Here is a 24,578-nt window from a genome sequence, read left to right on the forward strand (position 1 = left end):
TATATTGTTGTGAATTAGTGACTTTGCTTAGTTGTAGGAGACATATTTTGATAAAATCTTTCTTTTGGATTGCACAACATATTTGCATACTCAGCAAGTATAAAATCGTATTGACTATTAGCCAAGTTGCCTATAGATTAACGTTCTGTTCATATCTTATTCTCTGCAGAAAATTTAAATAATTGCATTGGAACATTGAATAGAGATGCTCATGTAAAAGAGCAACAGAGATTCTATTTGAATTATAACTCTTTGGATTAAGGGACGTAATAAGAAATTTTGAGATATCATAATACAAGATATATCAAAGGAAAAATATGGGGCACCTGGGTGGCTCAATGGGTTAAGCCTCTGCCTTCCACTCAGGTCATGATCCTAGGGTCCTGGGATTGAGCCCCTTATCAGGCTCTCTGCTCAATAGGGGGCTTGCTTCCCCCTCCCCCTCTGCCTGCTTCTCTGCCTACTTGTGATCTCTCTCTATCTCTCTCTGTCAAATAAATAAATAAATATCTTAAAAAAAAGAAAAAATATGATATCAAACATGTCATCCAATAATGTGCAATCAGTTCACATTAGGCATATGAACTATATAATAAACGTATATAATGTTAAGGGTTTCTGAAAATTATCTTCACCTTCATAGTGGATTTTGCCTATAAAATATACTTCATGACATTAATTTATTCAACAGATACATTCTTTGTGCCAGGAATGTGCTTAAAATAGTAGGAGCTAGAGATAAAACTACAAATAGGCTAGAAATGCTATAAAATTTTGTCTTTAGAACTTACAGCCTAGAGATAAGCAGTAAAACAAGAAAACAGAAATTTATACAGGAAAGCCTGGCTAAGAAGGTGGTGAAATTTCAGCTGAAAACTAAATGGGGAGAAAGCCCAGCCATTTAAAAACTGCCAGAGGACAAAATGTTGGAGAGGGTTGGTCAATATTCCGAAAGTAAGTTACCTGATATAACAGATCCTAAGCAAGAGGCAGGAAAGAGGTTGACTAGTAAAGAACTGAGAACAAGACAAAACAAAACAAAACAAAAACCACTGAGTCTGGAGTATGAAAAACAACAGACCATTAGTCTGTTGTTCTTACCTTTCTTACAAGGTAAGAAAGAATGTCAAGGTCAGGTCATGCAGGGCTTTTTATGTCTTAGCAAGGAGCTTACATTTATTCTAACATGCAGTAGTAAGACACTGAGGGAAATGACTCAATATACACCCCTAGAAGACACGGTTTTTTTTCTGGTAATTAATCATTATTCTTTTTTTTTTTTTTTTAAGATTTTGTTTTTTAATTTTTTTTTATTTATTTGACAGAGAGCGAGATCACAAGTAGGCAGAGAGGCAGTCAGAGAGAGAGGAGGAAGCAGGATCCCTGCGGAGCAGAGAACCCGATGCGGGGCTCGATCCTAGGACCCTGAGATCATGACCTGAGCCGAAGGCAGCGGCTTAATCCACTGAGCCACCCAGGCGCCCCATTAATCATTATTCTTAAATCAAGGATTTTTAATCTTAGAAATGAATCACTGTAAAAATAGTGTTTATAATCAAGAACCTTATTGAGAAAATATCAAAGAATTCATTAAATCACTGGATAATCTGTAAAGGTAACTAATCTTGGTTGTTTTTTTTTGTTTGTTTGTTTGTTTGTTTGTTTTTAAATTTTACCCTGTAAATAATCTGGTAAATGACTTTCACTGACTTGAGTTTGTACCAAAACAGAATTGTTACCCATATTCCCATATCCCTCCAACTCTCTGAGAGACAATTTATTCCTTACGTCCACTCTGAAATGTCATTGCTTTGGGAAGTACCTGTGATAAACAATGGAGAATTTCTGTTTTATTGCTTGTTTTAAAAGCTGTAGTAGTATCTGGGAGACAGGCAAGTATTGCTGGTAAACTATATATGGATGTACGCATTATTTTTAAAACAGTGTACTTTCTTAAAGAGATATTTCCCTGAATGGATAACAGCACCATGATTCCAAATAAATAATGAGTTCCCAAAGGACTGCAACGTGAGCCAATAAAATATTTGAATTTTTCTCCTGTATAAGAGTGTCTTTTATAAACTTTATAAAACAATTTTCCTTTGATTAATATAATAGAAAAGAGTATTTTCTGTTCTAATAACAGCACTTTAATGCCCAAGGAAACTATTAGTATGTGAACCTGAGACATTTAGAAAATTCTTGATAGCAGAGGCAGAAATACATGTTACTTTTCATTCTCTAAGAGGCACATGATATTGCTGTGGACATAGTGGGCATATATTTTTGAACACATAAAACATGTGTTCAAAATGATACCACCTGAATAATGAAGTGTTGATCAATATGTGATAACGTATAAATCAACTTGGACTATTCCCTAAGGAACAAGCTCTCTTTTGAAAAAAAAAAAAAAAAAAAGTAATAACACAGTGGTTAATAGGATGTGTTTTTCACTGTTTGATCATTTCTGAATGCATAAAGATTTCATTAATGTTGATTTCACCCATCTTGTCCATGTTTACGTGCTTTGATGTTCAAGTCCTTTGTAGTGCCACATTAGATCTAGGGGAACACTGCCCTATGAGAGCAAGTGGAAACTGCTGTGGGAAAATATTAAAATGAAACTTGATACTTTGTATAGATTTGTACAGATAATTCAGCTCAAAGAATTCTACTTCTGATAAGGCAGAAAAAGAATTAATGCCATCTTCTCATATCTCTTTTTGGGGTTACTACATTTGTAATCTGTTTTAATAGAAAATTATAATGAATTGAAATGTTTCAAATGGAAATTATTAAAATTAAACTTCAATAAAACAAGTTGAGATGGAATTGAAAATAGTTCAACTGATTCCTTATATTTTAAGAATGCATGTTCTAGAAAGATGGTTGCAAAATAATAGCTGAAAAAAAATATTGATAGCAACACCAGTGATCCCTCACTACAGTATTGGAAGGAAAGGCTTAACAAGCTGGTTCTTGGTCTTTCCTTTAGATTCAGGGAAAGCCTAAAAAGTTGGCTCTTGGTTGAAACATCCTTGCAGTTCAAGGAGTTCACAGGTGTATATTGGATCCAAAGTAAATGAGAACTGGGGAGGTGGCTGTGTACTAGACTATGCACCTACATTTCATAGTTGGGAATATTTATTGAATAATAAATGAGGACTGACTAAATGACCTTGTACCAGAGAATGGGAACTGGTGACATAATCTTGTGAAGGGTTCATGCCTGCTAAGACATCAAAACTGAATAGACTCCAGGGGTGCCTGAGTGGCTCAGTGAGTTAAGTGTCCAGCTTCTGCTTAGGTCATGATCCTGGTAGGGTCCTGGGATCAAGCCCAGCATTGGGCTCCCTGATCAGTGGGGAGCCTGCTTCTCCCTCTCCCTCTGCTGCTCCTCCTGCTTGTGTTCTCTCTCACAGTCTCTCAAACAAACAAAATCTAAAAAAGAAAGAAAGAAAGAAAGAAAGAAAGAAAGAAAGAAAGAAAGAAAGAAAGAAAGAAAGAAAGAAAAGTGAATAGACTCTAGAGTTGAAAGCTTCTCTGAGGTGTGGTACCTAAATTAACTCAGTCTAGTTTGGGATAAGGAGTAACTGTGCACACTCAGAAGCATTTCAGGAAGTCACAAAGCTTTGGTGGTTCTTGACATCCTTGTTGTATCACTTGTCTTGTGACCTTTGGATACATTTGTTGTTGGATATAGGCTGTTGTGTCTCATGGATACTATCATATCCATGAAACCAAGAATTATGCTACTGCTCTAGTAAAACGGGCACTACAACCAGAATACCAGATAAACAAAAACTGTCATTTCTGCATAGTCTATCTGCTGAGGTAAATGTTCATCCAATAAGAATAGAGTAGTCACATTATTCATGCTCAAAACTATTCCTATTTGTCTCCTGTTTCCTTTCCAGATCAGATTGAAACTAAACAGACTGCCATAGTTCATGAATTCTACATATGAATTTGTGCAACAACTGATTCTCATATCAAATTCCTAGTTTTATATGCTTTGACAGATCTGAAACCAAAGATATATGCTGTGTTAGATAGATAGATAAATATAGATATAAAGATAAATATAGGATATGTATTTTTCTCTATATTTAATATATAAATAAAATATATATTACATGATGCATATTACTAGTAACAGCTGATACCTCGCATTGCTTAATTTAGATATCCATTGACTGCTGCTTTTTGCAAAAATTTTAACACATCCTTGGAAGGTACAGATTTTTCAAATTTAGGGCACTGAATAGGATAAGCCACAGACTCAGAGAGCATTTGTAAAAACAAAACAAAACAAAACAAAATTGCAAGTGTATTGGGTTTTGGCAGCAACATGGCAGTAAGTTTACGCTTCTGAATACAACTATTTCTGAAATAGCAAATGAGTGTGGTTAAAAATTTATAATTATATTTAGTAATGATTCATTAAGTTTATGTTCAGGACTATAATCCCAAATCTCACCATTTATATAATTGACCGGCTAAATTAAAGGTATCTACAAAGATGACTATGAAAAAAAGTGCAGTACGTAATTTTTTGACAAACTTTTTTTCACCAAGAACAACCAGCTCTTCACATTAAAGGGTCAAATCTCTGTAAGCAAACTTCTAAATGCATGGAATCCATCATTACTCAAAATTGAATAATGAATGATAAAATTCAATAAAATCTGCTATTTGTTACAATTTGAATTTCATTAGTACTAAACTCATAATTTATAATGCCATGATAGTTACTTTAAAAATATATAATGTTTATTTAATGAGGGAATTTTGACATGTAATATGCTCCCTTATTTTTTCTTGATTAAGCTTGTGCAGCCCCAGGGCACAGGAAATATCGACTCATATGGCAGGGTTGATAAGCATCAACTCTCCCTGCTGACTTGGGCCAGCAAGATGCTCATGAATCCAGCAGATGTTTCTGCTATCTGGGCCAATGGAAACCTTATGGACCTTTTTTCCTTCATCTCCTCCCAGGAGCAAATGTTAACACAGCAGAAATTTGGATCGATGCCAAATAGAAAGCAGAAGTGTTGGTGAGAAAATAGGGTACACTCTTATCCATAAATAGTGGTCATCAGTGGTTTGAATTGAGTATTAAGCCATTTTAATGGCTTATTTTTGTGCATTAGCTTCTTCATTTAACCAAATCCCTATAAACACTTCTGTTTATAACATAATACAACAGCATTTGTCCAAACACATAGATCTAATCCTTGAATATGCTAATTGTTTTAAGATTCAAACCAGAAAAAAAAAAAAAGAATCTGCATATAAAAAGTAGGACAGTTGTTTATTTCTAATAAAATTTTTCTTATATGAATGGAAAACTACCTAATTGTCAACTTGCAAATTACTAAACTTAATTTACATTTTGTTGATGTCATGTTAAAAAAGTAGCAATAGCAGGCTCAGTTTTGATAAAAATTACCAAGAAAAAAAAACAATTAAAGGATTAATCTTAGCACTCTTTGTTGCATATCATTCTTGTTTAGCTGAGTTTTAAATATATACTTTCAAGAACCCAGTCTGATTAAATTCACGTAGTTGTCCCTTATCTGTGTCTCCATCAGGCCACCCGCACTGACCCAGTGAAGTGCCCATCAGTCTTGTAAGATTTAGATTTTTATCACCTATATTCAAATTCTGTATTTTAGAATTCTCTCTTGCCCTTATGTAAGTTTTCTCCCCTAACCAACACATTAATTTAAAGGGACAGTTTTTAAGAGGTGGCACATGTTACTGAGACTCCTAAACTATGCATTTCCCCCATTTATTATAATATAACAGGATATTTTTCCTGCTGACACAGAGTTAAAAAGTTAGGAAAGGAATCTGAATAGAGAAATAATTTACTGTTCATTAATTTTTTCTTATTCTAATATTATTTATTGAACACCTACTATGAGTAAGTCACATAGTGACTTACTCATAAACGCAAGTGAAAAGAAAGTGTAGAAGCATACTACATACTATAATACTTGATAGGAGGTGTTTCAGTAAGGTCAACATTGACAATGCCCTATGATATACTCTATCCACTCACAAAGCTATGTTGAGTAGGTGCTTGACAGAAGACTTGTTTTCATTTGTTTCCATGATTACTTTAGAAAGGGCATGTCTTTCTGAGTGAAGTAGCAAGGTGTAAGTAGCTAAGAAGTATTGGCAATATTTTAAAATACTTCCTGTGCATAGCACTTATAGGTGTCATAAGAAAAGACACTCGCTCATATAACTATCCAATGCAAACGTTTAATAGTTTCCCCCTTGTACTCTAATTGTCAGAAATGTAATTTTAAAATTCCTTCAAGGATTTTGTGGGTATTACTTAGCTTTGTTAATGAGAATAGAAATTCTGGTCCTGAAAGCTGGCAAACATAGCCATGAGACAGAGACATTATAGAGATTTAATTGCCTACAAAAGTATTCTTTGCAAGCTGTGCAAACACTCCTTGCTTAAATAAGGAATCAAGATGATGGAGATTTTACATCTTAGTGAAACAACCACCGACACAGTTTCTAGTTTTTGTAATGAAAAAAGTCTCACCAAATAGACTATCTTTTCATTATTTATATTATTTTTGAGAAAGAAGACTTTAAAAATCTTTCAGAGGGCTCATAATTAATGAAATAACATAAAATAAAAGAATCAATTATAGGTTCATACTTACATCATATAAAACAATCAAAATATTGTGTGTTATAAAAGAGATAATGGAATACAGAACCTAAGGGTGGAGAGAGGCACTTAAATCCATATTCCAAAATTAACAAAATCATTCTAATTCTGGTTATTGCCCTAGTAATCCTAGCATATATCAAGTAATCAAAAATAAATGTTTAAAGTAGTCAATTATTTCAGTATTAAAATAATTTGAGTTTTAAAAATAAGAGCAAGGGGTGCCTGGGTGGCTCAGGGAGTTAAAGCCTCTGCCTTCGGCTCGGGTCATGATCCCAGGGTCCTGGGATCGAGCCCCACATCGGGCTCTCTGCTCCGTGGGGAGCCTGCTTCCTCCTCTCTCTCTGCCTGCCTCTCTGCCTAGTTGTGATTTCTCTCTGTCAAATAAATAAGATATTAAAAAAAATAAAATAAAAAAAATAAAAATAAGAGCAAGATGAAAAGAATGACAGCAAGAATTAAAGACCAACTGATGAAAGACAAATGAAAAGAAGACAATTGAGAATGACTTTGGTTTTCCAGATAGATGATAGAATAGACGGTGGTGTCACTAATTAAGATCTAGGCACAAAAGGAAAAGCAGTGTATCTGCTAATTTTTTTCATTTTAGCAAACCACCCCAAAACAGTGCCATACATCAACTACCATTTTTGTAATACACAGTTCTGTGAAGTGCCAGTTTGTATTGGGCTTCACTGGGCAGTTCTTATAATCTTGGCTGTGCTCCCTCAGACATCTATGGTCAATTACCAGTAATCTGCTTTGGGGGGCTCTGCTTTTGGGGATAAGCTGGCTGTCATCTGGGATGACAGGTGGTGACTGGGCTTGATATCATAGCTCCTAGATCCCAAGAGAACAGCCCAATGAACAAGCAGTTTCCAAGTCTCTTTTTGTTTCAAGTTTGTTTCAAGCCCATTGGCCAATACTGTCACAGGGTAAAGCCCAGAGTCAATGTAGAAAGTGACCACCCAAGGGAACAAATGTAGGGTAATGTGAACAAAACAGCAGCTATTGGACAGACAAAAGTAGTTGATTATTGAAGAGAGAATGGTACATCTAAAGGCAGGGGAGAAATTAAGAATGAAAGTTTTTCATATTCCAAATATTGCAGGAAAACCAAGTTTATAGAGATTAGAGTCATGTCCATGGGGAGTGACCACCGATATGTCTTAGAGGCTTTGCCATGAAAAGAGTAATCGGAAAAAATGAAAGGAGAAAGCAGAATGCAATATTTTAGAAAATGAGAGGTGATCAAATGAAGATATTAAATGTAATGAACACTTTTGAAGAAATCTGACAATGAGATTAAACAAAAGTTATTGAAGAGAGAATACAGAATTTGAGGCAGAGATTTTTGTTTTTTTGTTATTTACTTTTTTTTGTTATTTACTTCTTTATACAATTTAGTAGCAATTATGCTGTATAATCTTCATCTAACTTGGATGACTTCTTTCTGTTCTATGGAAAATTACTTCATAAATGTTCACTTTGATCCACAAGGTAGATTGAGAAGAGTAAGAATAACTAGTACCAGTATTTTCCCACTTCAGGAAAGGCATCTCAAAACAGGTGTTTATTTTTAGATAAGCAGTTACTGTTATTTGTTGGTCAGCACAGTCTTTATTTTTTTTTTAAATAAATGTGTTGGCCTAATGTCCACATTCCACCCCCCATGGCAATATTAGCAAAACTTAAATGGCAATAAAAATATAACATATTATAAAGGTAAATAAGAGTATACCTCACCTCACATTGCAGATTTCTCTTAAATAGTCTTGATCTATTTTCAACATTTTGAGGAACCTCCATGCTGTTTTCCAGAGTGGTTGCACCAGCTTGCATTCCCACCAACAGTGGAGGAGGGTTCCCCTTTCTCCACATCCTCTCCAGCATCTGTCATTTCCTGACTTGTTAATTTTAGCCATTCTGACTGGTATGAGGTGATATCTCATTGTGGTTTTGATTTGTATTTCCCTGATGCCGAGTGACGTGGAGCACTTTTTCATGTGTCTGTTGGCCATCTGGATGTCGGTTTTGAAGGGTCAGGGGTGGGAGGTTGGGGGAACAGGTGGTGGGTAATGGGGAGGGCACGTTTTGCATGGAGCACTGGGTGTTGTGCAAAAAGAATGAATACTGTTACGCTGAAAAAATAAATAAAATGGAAAAAAAATAGTCTTGATCTTTATTTTGGAAATGTTATTCGTTTTTAAGTGCTGTGGAAGCCCAAGAAATACTTCTTTTTTTCTTTATGGTACGTTGATAAAAATGCTACTGGCCCACTAGATATTTCTCAATTTCTCACATCTTTACCAGTATAATCATTGTTAACCTACCTGTTGTACTATTTACTTCTGTTCTTAAAATAAATAATTAAGGAAATCTAATAGAAAACATAAGGAAATGAATGCAGTTTCTCATTGACTAATAATCTTCACAAATGTACATACGTCCACTTTTCTTTATACATATGGTAAGAACACACTATCTACAGATGTGTAGTAACATATAGAGAATAATAAAAAAGATGCCCAGGTTGAACAAGGGAGAATTTAGTCATGGTATGATTGTTTCTGAGACTTGCTTTACAAATATGAAGTCACCTAAAAGTAAATTTTATGTTTAAAAGGAAACTGACTGCAAAAAAAAAATCAAGTTATATAAAAGAACTCACATTCTCTTTTGATCAAAAATATGACCCATACAGGGCACCTGGTTGGCTCAGTTGTTTGAGTGGTTGCCTTAGGCTCAGGTCATGATCCTGGAGACCATGGATCCAGTCGCGCATCAGGCTCCCAGCTCCATGGGGAGTCTGCTTCTCCCTCTGACCTTCTTCCCTCTCATGCTCTCTCTCAGTGTCTCTCAAATAAATAAATAAAAATCTTAAAAAAAATATGACCCATATGTACCTATGGTCATGAAATACCTAGACTCTCCTTAAGTATTCTACTCATAATCTTATAAGTGGACAATGGCTTAAGCAAAATTCCATCTAAGATTTAACAGTGATTAAATCTAATCAAGTCATAAGTCCTCTTGTGCTGAAGGAAAGTATGAACTATTATGTGCATTTGGCAAGAGGGATTTATTTGTGTATTACACAATGCAAATAATGTGTATGAAGAGAGTGTCCTTGGGGCGCCTGGGTGGCTCAGTGGTTTAAGCCGCTGCCTTCGGCTCAGGTCATGATCTCAGGATCCTGGGATCGAGTCCCGCATCGGGCTCTCTGCTCGGCAGGGAGCCTGCTTCCCTCTCACTCTCTCCTCTCTCTGCCTGCCTCTCTGCCTACTTGTGGTCTCTCTCTGTCAAATAAATAAATAAAATCTTTAAAAAAAAAAAAAAGAGAGAGTGTCCTTAGAATGGCATGCAAATGTTTCTGCTCAGATGGCTCCCCATCCAGATAGTTAAGTGCACAAGTAAAAGTGAACTGCAAAGCAACTTTGGGAAAAAGGGAACCTGAGGCTAAGCGAGTAGAGCGTCAAGTTAGAAAAAACAATAGGAGGTGAGTGCATCATACACACACACACGTGTATATATAAAACATATGAATTATAGCAATAATAAAAAAAATTATTTTTATGCAGAACTGTGTATATATACATAGATGCTGAAATATTCCTTCAACAGGAAATAGAAATGGCACCCTTTCTAAATGATGATTTTCAGTAAGTGCATTTTTTTTAAAATATTTTATTTATTTGACAGAGAGAAATCACAACTAGGCAGAGAGGCAGGCAGAGAGAGAGGAGGAAGCAGGCTCCCCGCTAAGCAGAGAGCCCGATGCGGGGCTCGATCCCAGAACCCTGGGATCATGACCTGAGCTGAAGGCAGAGGCTTTAACCCACTGAGCCACCCAGGCGCCCCCAGTAAGTGCATTTTTAACCACTAAATAATAAAAACACATTAACAATTCTACTTTCATCTTCTTCTTCCCCCCAAATATTTCCAAAAGTTTTTCTCTTGCTAGAGTTATGCTAGTTAAATTAGATCCCATCCAAATGGATATCCTAGATCACTGTCCTGATCTCTCTGATATGAGGAATTTGAGAGGCAAGGCAGAGGGTTGTGTGGGGATGGGAGGGGAAAAAATGAAACAAAATGGGACTGGGGAGGGAGACAAACCGTAAGAGACTTTTAATCTCAGGAAACAGACTGAGGGTTGCTGGGGGGTGAGGGGGAAGGTTAGGGTGGCTGGGTTATGGACATTGAAGAGGGTATGTGCTACGCTGAGCGCTGTGAATTGTGTAAGACTGATGATTCACGGATCTGTACTCCTGAAGCAAATAATACATTAAATGTTAATAAAATCTAAAAAAGAAAGAAAGAAAGAAAGATCAATAAGAATTTTCCTAGTATTCCCTGGCTGAGGTGTTGAAAGGGATAGAATCCGTACCTGTGCATACTTTGCCAAATGCACATGAGATGGGATGAAACAATAATGAGTTCATCCACTTTGATTTTAAAGTTTGCTTCCTAAAGATTGTTCATCATTTCTTGTGGTCCTAACTCCTATTCCTGTTCTAAACTGGGACACTTGAAAAGGTATTCTACAAATTGGTTTGGCTATAAGTTTGTCAATTTAAGGTAAGTTTTTTACTGAGCACAGATTTTTATACATTTTTTTTGAATGACGTAAATTGTGGGGAAACTCTTTATAATTAAATTTTATCTTAAATCAGAAATATTGCAATAGGAGAGTAAGACAGTAAAAAAATAGCTAAGAAATTTCGGAAAAGGTGAGAGGAGAAGAACCAACCATGAAAACATGAGTTTAAAGTACAGCAAATAAGCTCCATGCAACTAGATACATTAGAATGTCATGAGAAGAGTGTCATAAGGAATTTATTTATGAAAATGATAATGCTGAAATACAAAATGAAAAATCTGCATAAGTAGATGAAAGTTAGAGGAAGAAATATATGCATATTTATGTACACTTTGGAAATATAATAAGCAATGAATTTGAGATGGTTTAAAAGGAAACATGAATAAATAATGTATAACCTGATTTATACTAGAGGAACAAATAAACAGGAATGAATTAAATTGTGATTCAAAGACCATATCAAATCAAGTCATATTATTTAGCTGAACTTTCAGGCATACAAAAGATATATCCCATTTTTCAAATACTTAACATATAACAAATATTGTATGGGATTCATATTTCTCTTTCAACATGGGAATCTTTGAGTAAATAGATATAATCAACATAATTGGGAAGTAAAAACAATTACCGTTGGGCATTTATTTATGAAAGATATAAGAAATAAAAAAATTGTTAAAAATGCTTTACCACTTATGTTGAAATAATTACATTTTCCTGATCCATAAAATGTAGCCCCTCTAAGTAAAGAGCAGAAATAAGTTTAAGATGTATATTATTGTCATCAACAGCATGAATAACAGTAAGTCATACATTTTAAAGTAAATAGATAGGGAATGGCAAGGTGGAAATTTCAAACTAGATCTCATGTTAACTACTTTTTTATTCAACTACCCATCCTGAAACAATTTTTTCAGGGTCTGCTGTATGCCAAACATTATAACAGGCATAGAGTTTTAAGATGATATTAAAAATGAAAATGATAATTTGAGTTCAGTAATGCACATGAATTTGAGAGATCCATGTAGTAGTATTTAATAAAACATTATTCACTCTTTTTCATATTCTTCTTAAGACGAATGTCCTTTCTTTCAAATCTTAAGTGCCACCAGGTCTCTTTTATCATAAACAAGTTAAAGATGCATTTTTTCTATCGATACATTTAATGTTCTCAATACAGAAAGACTACACTAAACCTAGAATGAATGATGCTTTCCCATTTTATACTTGTTATTAATTTTAGTTAATTAAATAAAAACTTATCAATTAAAACTTCATTTTCCTGGAATAACAGTGGTAAAGGCAAAATTATGATTTTACTATAAAAATTGCTTATATTTTTTCATTACACACAAAAAATGAATTCATAGATATTTTAAAAAATTGGTGAAATATAAGCAACTGGCTTGTATATTGATATGTGCATTAAGGTAATTTTCTAGATCAGCGAATTCATGTTAGAAATGGTTGCCTGTACTAAAAATCCTTTAATAAAAACCTTCTACTTTTTAAAGTACTGAATTATTTTAAAGGTAATTTAGTACCTAATAACATGTAGGTGTGAATGAATTTATTTGAATAGCAACCAAACCGAGCATGGTTTTTCTCATAAGTGAGAGCGTAATTCGTTTGGCACGTCAGTGAGTAAGTTTATTGTATTAGATTGTATGTAACTGAAATAATGGAAGATCAATCTCTAGTAATCTTGTAATACACAAATTCACCTAGTGTAGCATCAAATCTGTTTTATAGGGTATAATTTGAAAGAATTAAAAATACCTAAGAGCTAAAGAACAGAAGTCTGCATAGACAGAAAACTCAGTTTACACAATTCTGAAGGAAAATTATTATCTTAAGGCATTCTGAATGGATTTTTTCAGGCTTACATAGCTACAGCATAGTCATCAAAACTTGTTAAATGCTATGCAAATCTCTTCAGCTCTGTATATAAGACCTGGGCCAGGTACCAGCATATTATTTCCTGCAGTAATAGAACGAATGCTATCAGTAGTAATGCCGTTATGCTATTATAAAGCAAAAAGCTTTTAAAGTAGGATAACTTTAATTGTTTTGCAGAAATGCCAATGCTCTCCTTTTTAAGATTTGAAATAATTGTGAAGTTTACAAAATAATTCTGGTAAATGAGCATTTAAAGGTTTAGGTCTTAACTTGTTATTTGATACTTCAGTTCTTTAGTCCTCTATATAGATACCTTTTTAAGTACATGCCTATTAAACATTCTATTTATCTCTACATTTGACTTTGCTTGCACCTATTTTTGACAGAGGTTTATTAAAATTACATGGGGAAATTTCTATAGGGAAGAACTTATTTTCATCATTATGGGTATATGTATATGTATGGGTGTATGTATGTGTGTGCGTCTACATATATATGCAGAGAGAGAGTCATGTATTATGTGTGTCTATATATGTGTGTTTTCTAGATCTAACTGACTAGTAATAATTTAGCTACACACACAGAGAAAAGCTGAATGAAAACTTATTCAATCATTTTTGAATATTATGAAGATTTATCACCCTGAGCCTGGTGGACCTGCTGGCTATTAACTATACTATTCAACTTAGCTGCTTTCCCAGTATTTTCATGGTCTTCTGAATGCTCAGAACAGTTACCAATGTTATCTAGAATAACTATAGCACACAATGTTATGTCTGACTTGAATAAGATGATCTATTAGGATGGAAGACTTCATAATCCTTTGGGAAAATAAAGACTAAAAATGAAGCCTTAAAGAAAACTTTAATTTTTCTAATTCCAGAACTTTTCTCAGCATAAAAAAGTAGTAATCTGTCTGGGTGCATAAGACTGATAAAAATATTCATGAGGATACTATTTTTGCAACTGAAAGTAATAAAGAATGGGCATTAAATAAAATATACCATGAAATTGTTTTTAAAAATGAAAACTTTTCAATATCTTTATATTAAAATGTATCTTTGTTTAGGCTGTTTTGCATATGGTGACTGTACTACTACATATAAATATTTCATAAATCTTCCTCTTTAAACTGCTGAAAATAATTGCTTTCTTTTATTAATTGCTTCTTTCTCATGACAAGAAATTCCACTATGAATAATGCCATATAAAATGTCTTTAAGCTATTCATATTAAATTTAAAACATCTATATGCATATGAACTCAAATGAATAATGTTTTGCTTTGTCCATCTAAACTAAAAGGCTGTGCATTTGTTTGTTGATAGACAATGTCTATCATGTCTGTTCTTATACTCTTTGGTAAATTTTTAGCTAGGGCTAAAATTCATATTCTTCAGAGAAAGTGAAAGGATGTAGAGGAAATGTGGTGGGAAGTTGAAAAATGCAGGCAAAGAATTCCATGAAAGTGCTAAAGCTATGTATCAAGGGTTATCAAAGACAAGTTCCTCGAATTTAAGATAATTTTCAAAGCTAGAAGTATATGCCTCAAAAAGGAAATTCATGATTTTCTTCCTAGGAACAACATCTTCTCTTTAAAAAGAAAATATCTCATCTATTGGACTTAATGTAATTATTATTTAAAATAAATTATACCATCTCATCAACTTTCAGTCTTTTCATTCATTAAACACACATTTACACATATTACTTTAATACTTACCATTTAAAAATGCATTGATCTTACTACTAGGTATTAGGAATGATCAATATTGAAATGGACCCTAACCTTCATGAAACTTTTTTATTTCTTTTTTGGAGATTTTTATTTATTTGAGAAAGAGAGACCTAGCAGTGGAGAGGGGCTGAGGGCGAGAGAGAGAGACAGAGAGAGAGAGAGAGAGAGAGAGAAGCAGACTCCCTGCTGAGCAGGAAGCCCAGTGCAGGTCCTGGGATCATGACCTGGGGCCAAGGCAGAAGCTTAACCCACTGAGTCACCCAGACAATCTCTTTATGAAACTTTAAGCACAGAAAAATCAAGGACATTAAACCAGTAAGCAGCAATCTCCAGTCTTTCTCTGAATGATGTTGTACATGATTGATCAAATCTCAGATAAAAATGTGCCTGCAAGCTTTAACATTGCATAGAAAAGTGATAAGTCAACAAAGTAAATACTCAGTAAGTGATTAATACATATGCATATCTGACCAGCAAAAGACTGTTTAAGTGATCATTTCTCTTATTTGAAAATAGAGATTTGAAGATACAGGTACTTTTGCAGCAGAGTTAAGTGTACTAAAGGTTCACTTAGCGTCAAGTTATTGTACAGGGACAGCTAAGCTATTCATGAAAATGCTTTCTTCATCTTCCTGTCTACCTTTACAGCTGGATTGCATTGCATATCTTACTTTTTAATTAAGTGTGACCATATCGTTACATGACAAAAGATTGTGAGCAGAGGAGATTGTTTATTTTGTAGGCTTGACCCACTGAGACATCCCAAACACTTTGCCATGTTCCCCTACCATTCTGGCTGACTATGTGACTGGCAGATGGGCAATGAAATCCAAGAGGTTTTTGTGTTTGTTCGTTTTTTTTCCTTAAAGAAGATGACAAAGCCCTTGCTAGTCTGTTTCTGAAGGAGGAGGACCAGGCCTCAGATCAAGAACACTCATATCTTGTTAATTAGTGAACAAGGAGAAAAAATATCTTGAATATATTATAACCATCACATAGTATGTGGTCTTTTTGTTATAGCAGCTAATACTACCTAATAAATTTATTGAGGGAATCACCCAATAAAAAGAGCATATTTTTTAGCTGGCAACGAAAATGAAGATGAGAATTTGGAGTGAAAAAAAAAAATGAAGAAAACTAGAGATGAAAACAGACCAAAAAGAGAACTGAATTGCTAAACACTAAAGATTGTACTCAGCAGTGGTAAGTGATAACCCAAAATGTGGCTTCTAAATGAGACCAAGAAAGATGTGAAATATAAACAGGTGGTTGTTGATCCTCAGTAGCATTTAGTATTTTGAGGTCTGTATAAATATCTCTTCCCGTAAACTGAACTTCTTATTCTTACTTAGTCCCTGGCTGCCAGTACCCTTGCTGCTACGGGGAAAAAAAAAAAAAAAGTTACCATTCCCTAACAATATTTAATTATTAACTGGCAGTTTGGAATTCTGTAGTAAACTATATATTTGTTATTAAAGGCTGCACCAAAGGAAGTAAAATTGAGTTAGAAATATAGAAATGTATTTTGTTTCTGAGAAGCAGTCTCTATCTTCATTCAAGGTTTTTATTGAATAACTGAGGTATTCTATGAATTTTGCTTGATAAACATATGCAATAAGAGACTGAGACAATGTACACATATAACGGACATACATATATTTAAATATAGACTTAAGCAGGTGAAGACAAATTTCAATATTAAAATGCAAGAACTTTGAAGCTAAAAATCACTGAAAAGAGCTTAATGATAAAATCAGTTAACACTATGAAGTTTCTCTCTCTCTCTCTCTCTCTTTTTTTTCATACAAATGCATGTGAGTGTCTTGTCTTGCACAGTTTTAAAATGGGTCCAACTTGTTTAATGTTTTATAAATTCTTTGGTTAGGAATGATCCTGCTAACCTCATCTTTGTTCTCTCCCCATGATATTTTCATTTGCCTCCAAAAGTGTCAGAGGTGCACAGATTCTTTTATCAATACATTTTACACACACACCAAAAAAAAAAAAAAGGAAAAATACAATACTATACTAACTTGTAAAGGTTCAGTGAATTTACTATCCCTTTTGCTGAAAAACTTCACCTTTCTTGATTTATGACATTCTAGTTCAACTTGGAAAAAAATGAAACCAGTTCTTTCTGATCATTGACAAAACACTCTTAGGAAAGATCAAAATCTCTTCTTCAGCTCATTATAGATCAGCTATTTAGACAGATAGAACATGAAGAAAGACAGATACTGCATTTTGGAAAAAAAAATGCTTTTCAGAAATAATTCTATCAGCACACCATAAATTTCTAGCCTGTTCTCCATTTCCTTTTGAATATTTACCTGCAAAGCAGAAGCCCTTTTTGAATTCCTTTCTTCATTCTCACCTAGCTCTCTTCTTCATTTTTCCTAAGTATGTCATTCTAATACATTTATGATGTTTAAAAGCGTGTAACACATAGTACAAACTCAAAACCTGAGGCGAGACTGAAATTATTAAGGACAGGATGTATAATATCAACCAGATATATATTTTCCTCAACTAAAGTATGGGGCTTATTAAGCAAGTTAAATTTCGCCCCATCCAGATAATACAAAAATACTGAATTCTAGAATATTCCTTGAGAATCTTTTCAGTCCATTCAAACTTAAGGTAGTAAATACATATTCTGTTAATGCATCCATAGGAACATTAATTTTTATTCCACTTCTCTGGAGAGATATTGATTGATTTGTGGATTGACCAATAAGTTTAAGAAGTTCAGGAAATGCTGTTATTCTAACATGATAATTACTTAATGTTACTGAATCAATGAACTGTAGCCTACACTTCACTGAACAAAATGCTTCTGGTCTAATTTAGATTGATAAAGTGCTCACTTCCAGGGCTCACACACCTTTGCTAGAAGAATTATTGTTTTCTGATTCATAAAAATAAGAGGGTTTTCTTATTCCCTACGAAAAAGGGGTTAGAGAGCCATAGAGGAGCACATTATATCTGACATCTATCATGGGACACACTGTGGATGACATTTAGCCCAGACCACAAAGTCTAAGCAGTACATTACTGCATTGTTAAACACAAATGCTAAAAACATCGTATGACTGCCCTTGCTGTGAAGCAAATTATCTAAGTGTGTGGAAAAATATGTCTGGATTTAGAAGAGGGGAAAATCATTTGCAGGCCTTGAATGAGGGCATCAACAAGAAGAAAATGACCACATTTAGTGGAAAATGAAGAATTAGAAGGGTTCTCCAGATACTACAGTTGAATGCCTTTATGTTTCCCATTATCTGTCATCCCCTTGCCACTTTTTAACTGGGTGGGACTTCCACATATTTCTAGAATGGCAATCTGTTTTCATAGTTCACCCTACTACCATATAAAATAATTATATTTGGATATGTTGTTAGTGGTGTTTCATTTTTAGTGGTTCATACAACAATGTGAAGATACTTAAAATTCTAGCATCCTTCCCAAATAATCACATAGCACTGGGTTTTCTCCTAGAAGTGATATTAAAGATTGTGCAATTTTACTTTGTCATGTTCCAAATGAGAACACCGAGGCCTCCAGAGGTGAGGTAATTGCCACCATGGCACAATTTCTTACTGGTAGGTTGGCCAAGAAACTGAGTTTCCTGCTTCCTAGTCACCTATACTGTTTCTACAACATCCCATTGAAAGATACTGCAGAATAGCTGTTTTTTTAATGAACTGCATATAAATTTGCAATGAGCAAGTACATTTCATTTGAACTCATATTTTTAATTGAGCCATCAATATTTTATGTTCTAGCAGCAAAATACCAAACAAAGTTAATTATTCTTTTCTTCTTTCTTTTTCATTGAAGTCAGAGCATTGCAATGTAGATGTCACAAAATACTGCATTTTTTACTTACAGGAAACAATAGGACAAAACCAAGCACCGTTATTCATTAAAAGGAAATAAAGTGGCAGTTCTCGTTAACATGTGAAATATCAAATTAGTATATAAAATACATAGAAGAACAAATTAAGCCTAGAAAAGACAGCATTTCTCTAATGAAGTATTTTTATATAACTTTTATAGGATAACTAATTTTATGATATAGGATTATCTGAACAAGAAAAATATATATATAAATGTACATATACTTATATACATATATACACAGGAATATTACACATATATTTGAATATATATATATATATTTCAGCTCATATGTTTAATTGACCTATCAACATTTTATATTCTAGCAGCAAAATACCAAACAAAATTGTTACATTTTTTCTCTTTTCACTTTTTTCTCTTTTCTTCTCATTGAACTCTGAGTGATATATATGTATATCCACATATATGTAAATAAATATATTTATAAATATATATTTTTATTTTAATTATATACATATACATACCTCTCTTTCTCCCTCCTCTCTGTATATATGCAACAAAAGATATATATGTATGCAACAAAGGATATATACATACATATTTATTTATTTATTTATCAGTGGCATGTGGAAATTCAGAAAAAATTTCCAACCTAGGAATAAAATTATAATTTATAATATGCATATTAGATTTTAATAGTGATTAGTATTGTAAATGTTTATGAACTTAGCTGACAACTTTTGCTACATAGTGTTTGCTCCCAGTTGGAAAAAAAAAGAAAAGAAAAGAATGCAAGCTACAAATACAATTATTCTCTTATAACCCGAATGAAACCAGGTAATGTAGTATATTGGTGAGATACTTATAAAACTCTCATCCCATGTTCCAGTTCTCAGTAATGATGTTTTAATGGTTTAAATGACAAATTGAAGGGATTTATTTACCTCAGTGGTAAGGTATATTTTAAATAATTACCCATATTACCTGAAAAACACTTGTTAATGAGCTAGCTTATGGCCAAGGATTAAACATGAGATTTAGTTGCTATATTATCATAGAAGGTATAATAAAGAAGAATTGAAAACAACAAGACACATGATCGTCTGGGCAGTAATAAATTATAATAAAAGCATCAAAATCAACAAATGCTAGAATTTACTTCTTGTGTTATAGGAACTGTTAAAGGAACCAGATGTGAAAGACTAGGTAATGTACATTAGTTTAGTATGCTAAAAATACCATCTGTTTCGATTACTTATCAAACAGCATAGATCTTCTATCAACATCCCAAATGCTTTATTTTTGGTGAAATTTCTAGAGGTAATAGGGATGAAGACAGAAAGGCACATGGGACTCTCTTCCTCTAACCAGTTTCAAAATTTGGCCAGAGGCTTTCTGTGCCTGTGAAATTTTGAGAAATTCAAACTGTTTCTGTAAAGCTACTCGCAGTTTTCAGGGAATTGGAAGTGCTACAAGGTCACGGTTAGAGGGGACACTACTCTCCTGGATGGAACTGACAACTGCACAGAAGAGGAGACATGAAGCAATAGAATAAGAGATCACAATGAATAAAGCAATAGAATAAGAGAGCCACAAGAAATTTAGAGACAAAATTGCATGGATTAAATTTGCGCTACTATTGTGGAAACTGCAACTTTTATTGCTTCGTATCAACAAAAATAGGCATAGCTGCATACAGCATACAACCATGCATATTAAACAGAGCTAGATTACTAGCATGAAGACACGATTTTACATTTTGAAGCCTGTTTTGCTTAAGTAGACTTTGTCTTTCACTAAATACCTTCAGTCATCCAGTTTATTTGTACATAGGGAGCAGTGCCCCATTGGCTCATGTTCAGTATTGAAACAGTCAGACATTAAGGAGTTAAGTGAATACCAAGGTAAGTCAGAAAATATATTTAAATCACAAGATTAAGCTTTAAGATGGTTACTAACAGAACTAAATATGATAATTAGAAGTTTTTCAATTTATGATATATAGTTTTTACTAGCAGTAAAATATTTGACACTTACTCATTGGCATAGTGTTGATATATTTCAAGCAAGTTAAAACATATGACACATTTATAGATATTCATTATAAATATTAAATCCATTTGTTATTCCATATTCTGTAGGAGTTGCTAATCTATGCCAAGATGATGGAAAAAATCACTTATGTATTAAATGTAATACCTAAAGAAGGAATGTGGAGTAGATATTAACACATGATTAAGGGCACATAATAATAGATTGAATGAAATACAAAGTCATGTGAAATCTTGCTAGCACATCCTAACTTACTTTCCCCCAGAACTCAGTAAAATAATTACAGAGATACACACACAAAAGAAAATTCATGACAAAGTAGACAATGAAACTCATCAATATATCATGAGCATTTCAGGAAAATACCTATAAACTACAAGGCCAAGAGAACTGAACTGAGATGATGAATTGTTTGTTACCCCTCTTACCCAATTACAAGAGCAAAATTCCCAGAATGACAGAATTGAAATTTCTGCAAAAATCTGTTCTTAAGGTTTGTGCTACTCCCAAAGCTTAATACCCATCCTTCTATTACATGGTGGCTTCCATTTCAAAAAGCAAAATACTAGCAGAACTCCAGCTACCTTATTTTTAGATTAGTACCTTATCTTCTATATCCATCTGAACACACTAGAACTTGGGTGACTTTACTTCCCAGTTGCCTAGAATAATTCTAGTACATGCTGGTACCCTGGCATGGTTATCACTCAGATTTTCTTTTTTTGGACAATAGCTTGTATGTTTACCGTACTGACAACTTATATGCTCTAGGTATATTATACAACTGGTTATATGGGGAATTGGCAGTTGTTTGCAGAATGAGGAAAGAAATGCCAACATTTTAAAGTAAATTTGACACAACTAATTCAGGAATTGCCCATGTGAATATTTAGTATTGTCATTGTTATGTACTTCCTTTGTTCAAAGTTCAGGTCAAATGTGAAAAGAACTGAGGAAAATTACCTCTTAATCTACTAGGTCTAGAGTAGTTACATGCTGGCTAAATAATCATAAGTTTATTCAGAAACTATGCACATCTTTTATGCTCTTATTTGGAATATAAGGAGTATTCATTCAATACTTATGCTGAAAGAAAATGGAATCAAAAGCAATCTTAGTACTCTGTGGGAAGCACAAATATTGGATACAATTTTCTCATTTATCAATGAGTGAACAAAACAAAACATAGGTGGGGCCTTGCCATGCATAGTAATTCTTCTTATAGTTGACACATTCTTAGTAATATACCCAGTCAGACTCAAAGAAGACAGCCTCAGTGAGACAGGAGAAGCATGATCAGTGGAAAGAATAGGATAATATGAAAAATAAAAAAATACAATGAAAGGCCAATGTATAAAATAAGAAAGAAATGCAAGATGGAAGAAAGAAATTTTAAAAAGCAACTGAAGAACTAAAATCTGACATGGAGATAATCAAGAGTACCTTGATACTGAAAGCAAAATAAAGAAATTAGAGGAAAGCTCCAACGATGCAGAGATAATATGACAACTGAATTAAAACAGTGGGGAAAAAAAAGATGATAGATCCGCTAGAAGGGGTTGGGACTCATCCTCAGGAACATTTGAGGGAGAATGAAGCATAATTGGGACTGTGCTGATTAAAAATAAATCTTGAAATAAGATGTGCACTTTATATGAAGATTGAATGTCTTTACCATCTCATAGACAACATTAATGAACTCTCAATTAGGCAGATACTAGAAATGTTTAATATTTCAACAATATATTTTAAAATCCTAGTAGCATCCAAGTAGGTAACTCTCAAAAAATAGGAGGATTATGACTTATTTTCAGGAGTAATTGCCAGAGGACAGCAGAATAATAGTTATAAGTCAGAGAAGATGTTTTATATCCACTAAAGCTGTTCCTGTGTGAAAGCTTAGAAAACATATTATTTTCTACATGCTGGGACATATAATAAGCAATGAAGAAGGGAATGAATATGAAGAATTTAAAGTCGAAGTCTCTGTGTTATTAAAAAAATAAACCCTACATTCTCTGTCATTCTTACCAAAGCCCACCTCTCTAACAGTATTAGAAAAACAGAGCCAGAAATAACAACACGCCACACAAAATAGATTGAACCAGAATGTTGGTTTGGATACCCTTTACTAACACTACCATCTGCACTAAATCACTTAACTTCTCTGACCTTGGTTTATCCATTTATAAATAGAATAATTATAATACCTGCTTCACAGCTTTGTTGTGAGCATAAAAGGAGATAATTAATATGAAGGTGATCTTATAACACTTTTGTTATACAAATGTAGGAAATTATTACTAATTATTTAAGGGCTCGTGAATTCTTTAGGAAGAACAACTGTCATTTTCACATTCCTTTCTGGAAATGACCCTACTCTTGATGCATTGATACTTCTCTCAATGAATAAAGAATTTGGAACTGAATAAGCATGTCACATAGGAAAACATACCTTGTTAAGTTTTTCAAATGCTAATTTTAAGTTTGAGTTTATAACAACAAATACTTCCTGGTATTAAAGAATTGACTTTGAACATGAAGTGTCTGTCTCAATCTTATGTATGTAAAATTATTTCTTTTTGGTCCTATTTAGCTCCAAACCAGCTTCTTACCAAACTCTTTATCTCCTTGTTCCTTAAACAGAGCATGTTCATTCATGATCTTTTCCTATTTGTAGATTTAAACTTCCTATCTCTCAATGACTCCATCTATCACTGATACTCAGTAATTCTTTTTCAACAAATTATCTGAATTTTTGTCATTTTACTTATTTCATTTTTAATTATATTTTGGAATGGAGTGGAGGACTCTATCTCTATGTACTTTTACTTTCTTCTGGAAAATTTCTGTTCACAAAGAATATTTAGGGTGTAAAATATGCATAAAATATAGTATTCAAGGAGCACCTGGGTGGCTCAGTCATTAAGCGTCATTAAGGGTCTGCCTTTGGCTCAGGTCATGACCCCAGTGTCTGGGATCCAGCCCCACATGAGGCTCCCTGCTCAGCGGGAAGCCTGCTTCTCACTCTCCTACTCCCCCCTGCTTGTGTTCCCTCTCTTGCTGTCTCTCTCTCTGTCAAATAAATAAATAATAAATTAAATTAAATATAGTATTTAGCAAAAAAAAAAAAAGCGGTAGAGGTTTACAGGTATAGGTAGACAGACAGGGCTGAATTGTGTAATATAATTCAGAAAGAAGGAAAGAAACATACTAACATGATAATAGGAGATAATCACTAAATGGTAAGACATTTTCCTTCTTTTTCTTATTTCCTTCTATTCATCTTAGAAATTACACAATCACAGAAAATGCCTATTAAAAATATAATAGAGCACAAACGTGTTCTTGCGAGCCAAGTCAAGAAATTCATCAAAGAAAAAGGGAGGCCAGGTAAGATGATTGTAAAGAGGGGTGTGGTAAGATTGCTAGGAAATCTGGGGGAAGAGGATAAAGGTGCAAACAGAGAAAACAAATGTAAAGCTCTTTGATGAAAAGCTTCGGGATAGAAGCTACTATTCTCCAGCCTAATGTCTAGATTATGAAGCTATAGGAAGAAAGAAATGAGAACAAATTAACAGTCAAAGCAATGGGAGATAAGGATCCTTTTGGCAGCTGCAGATTGGCCATTGATTAGAGAAAGACAGTGTTTAAAGTGGGCAGACATGCGAAGAGTTGTACTGTGGTCAAAATGAGAGATGGCCATATCGCTGACCTACTTAA

General features: G+C 33.8%; 1 protein-coding gene across 4 annotated transcripts in view; it reads right to left on the minus strand.

Moving 5' to 3' along the window:
- CADM2 (cell adhesion molecule 2) overlaps positions 1–24,578 on the minus strand; it is a 1,108,651-nt gene that overhangs the window by 278,981 nt on the left and 805,092 nt on the right. The window lies entirely within an intron of this gene.

This window comes from Meles meles, chromosome 4, assembly GCF_922984935.1.
Source record: "Meles meles chromosome 4, mMelMel3.1 paternal haplotype, whole genome shotgun sequence".
Taxonomy (NCBI): Eukaryota; Metazoa; Chordata; class Mammalia; order Carnivora; family Mustelidae; genus Meles; species Meles meles.